The 7472-nt window shown below is 37.3% G+C and overlaps 1 protein-coding gene across 1 annotated transcript in view; it reads left to right on the forward strand.

Moving 5' to 3' along the window:
- LOC122795874 (G-protein coupled receptor 54-like) overlaps nucleotides 1-7472 on the forward strand; it is an 818582-nt gene that overhangs the window by 513996 nt on the left and 297114 nt on the right. The gene's annotated exons all lie outside the window — the stretch shown is intronic.

Genomic DNA, 7472 nt, shown 5'->3' on the forward strand with positions numbered 1-7472 from the left:
AATGGCTGTGACAGGAAAGGGGGATGTGTCATGTATCTAGCCACCTGGAGAGTGTGCCAGTGGAAGGAAAATCGTTTTTTTTTTTTTTGCATCTTCAGTGGAAGAACTAGGGGGAGGCATAGATCTATCCATAATAAGCTGCTTACTTACAATGTAGTGATCAGCTTATTACACTGAAGTACTTCCGCTGGAAGAGCTGAAAGGTGGGGTGCTGGTTTGGTTGTACATTGTTTTTTTCTATCACAACTTGTGCGATTTAAATTGGTGAGAAAGTGCCGATTTGCACTACATAAACATAAATGCCACAATGTCAAACCTTGCAATAGCGAATGCAATACAGCATTCGCTGTTGTAACGTTTGACATTGTGGTGCAGATCGCACTATAGTGGGGATCGGGAAATGTACCCTTTCCCCTAACTGTTGTCCGATCATGGAGTTTGTGTATACATATATATATATATATATATATATATATATATATATATATACATATATATATATATATATATATATATATATATACACACATATATATATATATATATATATATATATATATATATATATATATCTGTGTGTGTATATCAGTAAAGGGTGTGGGGGGTACAGCCCTCACATGGTGGGGTGCAGGGGGTCATGCCCCCCTGCAAAAACATTCTTTACTGTGCAATGGACGATATTGCTGTTACCGGAAGTGTGGTGACTATTCGAAAATGTCAAATTCAACATTTGCAGTCACTACATTTTGAGGTTTTAGGCATTCATTATTTTAAATTTCATGGTTTAGGTTTGACATTACCGCAGTTTGTTGTTGTTCATTACAGTGATATGATAGTAAACCACTGGTTCATAGTACTGGCCCACGGTGCTTCTTATTTTTGTCCCTGCCCTCATAAATCATGAATCCTTAACAATCAGTTGCAGACTCCCACCCCCCATCTCTCTCAGCTGTCCCTGATTATACAGAATGCTGCTGATGTTGTATCTTATACATGCACCATCCCTCATGACTCACAGACCATTGCAGTCATTGAATAATGCCATTACATTAGAGTTTAAACATTAGCGTTTCATACATCTTACAGTGTACAGTTTACATCCTGTCTGAATAAACACTGCAGTGCTCATGTTTTAGTTAAGAAAAAGAAAAATCTTTTTAAACTGTAGCAAACTGCTTGTTATAGACATAGCTACATCATTTTGATCTTACTACATCAGTAAGCATAGAAGGTTAAGGCTCTAGCTTGCCAAGCTGTTTTCTGTGCCAGGGGTATAGTGTTTGAAACTTCTCCCACTTTATTTCAACTTGTTTTATTTTATTTTTTTTCAAAAACTTAATTTGTAAGCATATCCCTGATGTCTAGTGGTCAAAAGAGGTAATCCAGAAGGTTCAAGTCAAGTCTGGTGTCCCACCTGTGACCCAGACGGTGACAGGACTAACAAAAAACAGAGTACAAAGAATTAGTCCTGATAAAATCACTTTAGATAGCAGATTTAGGAAACTCTAACTCTGATACCATCCCTGTGGGAAGAATGAAGATGCCTTGTTGAAGTTTCAAGTAGTTTTAAGCAGGTAGATGGACAAGTGTTCTTGTTCTAATATATTACATTGAACAGGTCAGTTATTTAAAGACAGTTACAGACAATGGTGGATGTGTGCAGGGAGCTGACTGTAGGGAAATCTGTGAGATGGAAAAACAAGAAGCCAATCCCAAAGTTTAGAAGTTGTTCCTTATTTGTATTATTCCTGAAAGACCCATGAGGGTTTACCAGCTTTTTAGCTGGTGGACCCTCATTCATAGTTAAAAGAGTATGATTTTTATTTTTAAAAAACAAAACATGACAACACACAATGAGCTACAACTATAGAACTATATTTAAGAAAACACTTTCACCTGAGCTTCATCAGGTCAATCTAACTGAGTGATTTACATGTTGATAATTTCAAAATCCCTGATTTTATGAGGCTATCACCAGACATTATTAGTATGTTTTGTAACACACGTAACATGAAAGGCTGATGCCCCTGTGACCCCCAGTGTTGTGGTACATGCATGATTTAACTGTGCATGACTTGTCACAGACCCAAACATGTGTGGAGGGGAAGCACCATCAGCTGTGCTCCCCACTCAGGTGTCGTATTGTCATCCCACCAGAACTGTTGCATGTTATTTGCAATGAGCAAGACACAGTCAATGTTCTAAGGGGAGAAACTGTTTTGTGGCATCCCTGTTTCTTTAAAATGGTAGGAGTAAAATGAAAGCCGCAAATAGCTGGCAACCCCACTCATTATTCTGTTACTGACTACTAGAGAACTACGTCATCTTTGTTTATAATATTGTTCTGGTTTTCAAAACACTTATGAGCATTCTTGTCTATTTCATTTCATTATTTCTGTTCTGTATTGGAGTACTGTATATGCTTTGCTAAGCTGTACTAGCTCTTTTGGGTATCCTTGCATGTACCAGTGGCATACAGGGATAAAACCTTGACTATAGCCCAGGTGACCTGAGTTCAGTTAGTGGTATGAGCACTTGATGATGCAAACAGGTTGGATAGGCATGCTCATCCTAGGGGGCAGGGAGTACTCATACACAAGGGTGTGCAATTTTCCTGGTGAAGACTGTGGAAACAACCATGTGATTTCTCCTGCAGGTGAGCAGGAACATAGGTTCATAGGTTCATAGGTGTTTACTAGGCTAATGACCACAAGGGCCTTTTTAAGCCTAGCCATGCATCCCAAGTCTCTGACAAGTTCTGTTACCCTTGATAACTATAAGCATAGGCCTGGGAGATGAACCATTTACAGGCTACCTCTGTCCATTAGAGACATAGGTGCCAAACCAGGGATGAATGTCCATTTTCCCATCTAATTGCCCAAGTTGCACTTGAATTGGGTTAAGGAGGAACTCTGTTTCACATGGATCACATCCTGCTAATATCATCACATCTTACAGAAGTGAGGGTGATTCAGCACTGATGCCCACTGCATGATCCTCCCACAAGTTGTCACTGGGCAGATATGGGGAGGCAGGGCTTAACACAGATAAAACAAATGATGGGCATCTTAATGATGACCACTGACAGTCAACCCTCAGCTCACCCTCATAAAAGACAGAATAAATGGGTTAATGGACTAGTAGTGGGATAATAATCATCAGACAATGGATGCCAAGTAAAAAACATTCCAGTGGGCATCCTTACTGCATTGACCAACATTGGCACTTACATGTCCTGTCTATGTTTTTGCTGCGTTGTTTTAGTGCTGTATAGGCTTATGGTGAAACTGTTTTCATTGTCATGTCCTGTCTATGTTTTTGCTGCATTGTTTTATTGCTGTATAGGCTCATGGGGAAACTGTTTTCATTGTCATGTCCTGTCTATGTTTTTGCTGCGTTGTTTTATTGCTGTATAGGCTCATGGGGAAACTGTTTTCATTGTCATGTCCTGGCTATGTTTTTGCTGCTTTGTTTTACTGCTGTATAGGCTCATGGTGAAACTGTTTTCATTGTCATGTCCTGTCTATGTTTTTGCTGCATTGTTTTACTGCTGTATAGGCTCATGGTGAAACTGTTTTCATTGTCATGACCTGTCTATGTTTTTGCTGTGTTGTTTTATTGCTGTATAGGCTCATGGGGAAACTGTTTTCATTGTCATGTTCTGTCTATGTTTTTGCTGCGTTGTTTTATTGCTGTATAGGCTCATTTTGAAACTGTTTTCATTGTCATGTCCTGTCTATGTTTTTGCTGCATTGTTTTATTGCTGTATAGGCTCATGGTGTAACTGTTTGCATTGTCATGTCCTGTCTATGTTTTTGCTGCATTGTTTTATTGCTGTATAGGTGTCCTGTCTATGTTTTTGCTGCATTGTTTTATTGCTGTATAGGCTCATGGGGAAACTATTTTCATTGTCATGACCTGTCTATGTTTTTGCTGCATTGTTTTATTGCTGTATAGGCTCATGGGGAAACTGTTTTCATTGTCATGTCCTATCTATGTTTTTGCTGCATTGTTTTATTGCTGTATAGGTGTCCTGTCTATGTTTTTGCTACATTGTTTTATTGCTGTATAGGCTCATGGGGAAACTGTTTTCATTGTTTTCCTTTTATGTATGTGTCCTGACATGATAGACTGTATTTTTCTTTGGAGAGAAAATTCCCTCATACAATTCAGACTTGAAAGCTTTGTGCAACATGCATTTTGGAATGAGAGCTGTCATTTGCTATGCGTCTCTCATCAATTTAAGACTTGGGTACTTGTTTTGTTTTTCATATTCAGGTAAAGCTTATGTCATTTTCAATCAAATGGATCAACAACAGATAAAATTCCTCTACAGATAAGAACTCTTTTAATTTAATGTTTCTTTTATGGCTTAACGTAGTTCATTCTAGTTTTTGACAATGTGTGATAGGAATGATAGTTTTAAAGGGGAGGGTAACTGCAGAGTGATTATGAGTGATCTATTGAACATCACTTGATTTGCAGTCCTCTTATATTACCATACTTGACTTCTAACATTCATGCAATCTATGCAGTTCTTTTTCAGTAATTCAGGAGTCACAGGGTTATAGAACAAATAAGTATATAGATATTTTATTTTTTCCCACTCTGTGCATATCATCAAGTATTTCCCATCACTTGACAGCATGTATATACAGCAAATGCACACACAAACCCCAGAAATATAATTCCACCCAAATTTAATCCAACCACTGAAATAAATTTTATAACATTTAGAACAAAAATAATAAATAAGTTAATCTAAACCAAAAGAAAATCATAACTGCAGCCATTAATTCAGAAGACATTACCAACAAAATACATTGGGAACTAAAAATCTGCACTGAATTATATTAAACATAAAACTAAACCATAATTATAATACATCCTATCATACCCTGTCTATACTGCTAAAATATATTACAAATTATCAATATTCTTAAACAGCAGACTAAACAGCAGAAAGCCACTTGTGAGAATGACGTTTGTAAAAAATGTACATAACCTACATAAAGTTGTATTTGATGGGCAAGGTACCAAATTATTGTATTCCAAGAAAATGAACTGATAAGAAAACTTAAAACCAAAAAATACAGAAATGTGTCTCACCAGAATATGTGGAATATGCTTTAAGAGATAAATAAAACAGTCATTTGGTGACTTGTGGTTTTGCCGCTCATCACAAAAGTTGTTTTCTAAACTTACAGGTTAAGATACTTAATTTATCATGTAGCAGACACCCACATATTTCATGTATATAGATAGATACAGATATATACGCTCATATATATATATGTGTGTGTGTGTGTGTGTGTGTGTGTGTGTGTGTGTGTGTGTGTGCTCACATACATGCAGATATAGATATAGGTATAGATAGATGTATGTATACAATAACACACACACACATGCACATGCACACAGACTCTGGTACACCCTACTACAATGTATAGATATTATCTGCATTCATTGGATACCATCACAAGTTGATCTATAGCCCTGGAGTATCATCTACAAAATTCTCATAAACCCCTTGTATTTATGTTGCTCTCTATAAAGTCATGTAAAAGTTTGCTCACTGTGCACACAATAAGTTAATAGGTTCACACATTCACACAAAGCCTACAGCCAGGGAGAACACTGAGAAGCTAAGTCAAGCCTGCAGCACTGATAGGAGATTAATGGCATCCTCCGTTAATTCATTCCCTTCAATGAAGTTCTGGAAGCTTCTACTCTTAACTGTCAAATGCTGCATCCTGAGCCTTTTGACAAAATCAGGTTGTATCGTCACACTTCAAACACATGCTCATAGATCTACAGCAATACATGTGGGAAAGAAGAGTAAATTACAAATTGTTCAGCATTAACTCTTCTTTTCAGTAACTGCATTCAGTAGGCTGCAGCCCTTAAAATGGATTTTACAAGTTGGGATAAAAACAGCAAATATTACTTTTTACAATTTTGGTAAACAAATTATAACCTACACACTTGCTGTCTACAGCATTTTGTTTATCTAGTTTTCAGCTTTCAAATGAAACTGAGTTGTTCTATGTCACTTGTTTTTTGAGGTATTTGTAGAAATATGGAAATTATGACAATACAAAAATAAATATTATATGAACAACATTTAATATATCTTTAACTACAGCAGACAGAAGTCAAGTTATGTAGTTGTGTTACCAATCACATAAGCTTTAAGATTACATTTTCAATAGTCTGCATGTAGCATGATTGTGGAGTCATTAGTGTAATTTGAATGGGTAGTAATAGTGCCCAGAGGCATCACTGGGATGATCCCAGAATACAGCCTGGAGGCATCACTAGGATGATCCCAGAATACCACCTGGAGGTGTCAGTAGGATGATCCCAGAATACTGCCTGGAGGTGTCACTAGGATGATCCTGGAATACCACCTGGAGGTGTCACTAGGATGATCCCAAAATACAGTCTGGTGGTGTCACTGGGATTTAAGCATATTATCCCATATAGTTCAGGTGAAGCTTTATCACTCAACAAGTCATCCTGACTGGTTTTAAAGGTTACCAGAGAAGTATTCAGCTTGCTACATAAGGGAATCCTTTTTCACAAATGGGGAATACATTGGGTTTGGTACCTGTAGTGCAAGCTGACATTGTTAATGTAGAATAATAGGTTTAGGTCTCTACAGCGGCTGTTTGCAGTACTAGTATTCAACTTAGGTAAACAAGGTCAAATAATGTGTGATCATATAAAGCATGAGAGGCAAGCTAAATATCACCTTTCAGGAGCCTACGTGAGATCAAATAGAGTGATAGGGCTTTTAGTCTATCAGAGTAGCTAGGGGTACTAACACCTGAAATCATTTGATGAGGAAATATTGATGTGTCTCAAGTTGGTTTAGGTGTTTAGAAGGATGCGTGCTAAAGGAGGAATTTTATTCAATTATGGCCATAATGAGGAATGATTAAAGTGGAATTATAATTTCTCTGGACCTTAAGAACATGACCATACATTAATTTGTGCAAGGTAGAAGGACATTATGGTCATAGGAGAATTCAGTAGCAGCATAGACACCCATGTTCCTGACAGCATCATATAAATTAAGTGAAATGATATATATATGGAATATGGTAATGATGTTCGACTTGCCAAAGTAAAATAAGCCAAATTTCTTGGTATTAAGGGTAAGCCCATGATTAACACATGAAGAATTTGTCTGATCCAGCCTTTTCTGGAATATCTGTATATAAAAATGGGATTTCATAACTGCCCCCAGTTTATCAACACCAAATTTGGTTAACCACAGTCCCTTGATTTCATGTTTCATGTCAGGAAAATAAATGCCAAAGAGGAGGAGGCCCAAAAAAGAGCTCCCTGGGATCCAGCTAGTAATGTTTTTTTCTGTGTAGAACAAACACCTCTGACCTTAACGGTATGGGTTCTCTCAGAAAGCCAGTAAGTTATCCAGTGAACTATGTCTGGGTTACTGTTGAGCT

The sequence above is a fragment of the Protopterus annectens genome, chromosome 2.part2 (genome assembly GCF_019279795.1).
Source record: "Protopterus annectens isolate FY-2018-M chromosome 2.part2, PAN1.0, whole genome shotgun sequence".
Taxonomy (NCBI): Eukaryota; Metazoa; Chordata; order Ceratodontiformes; family Protopteridae; genus Protopterus; species Protopterus annectens.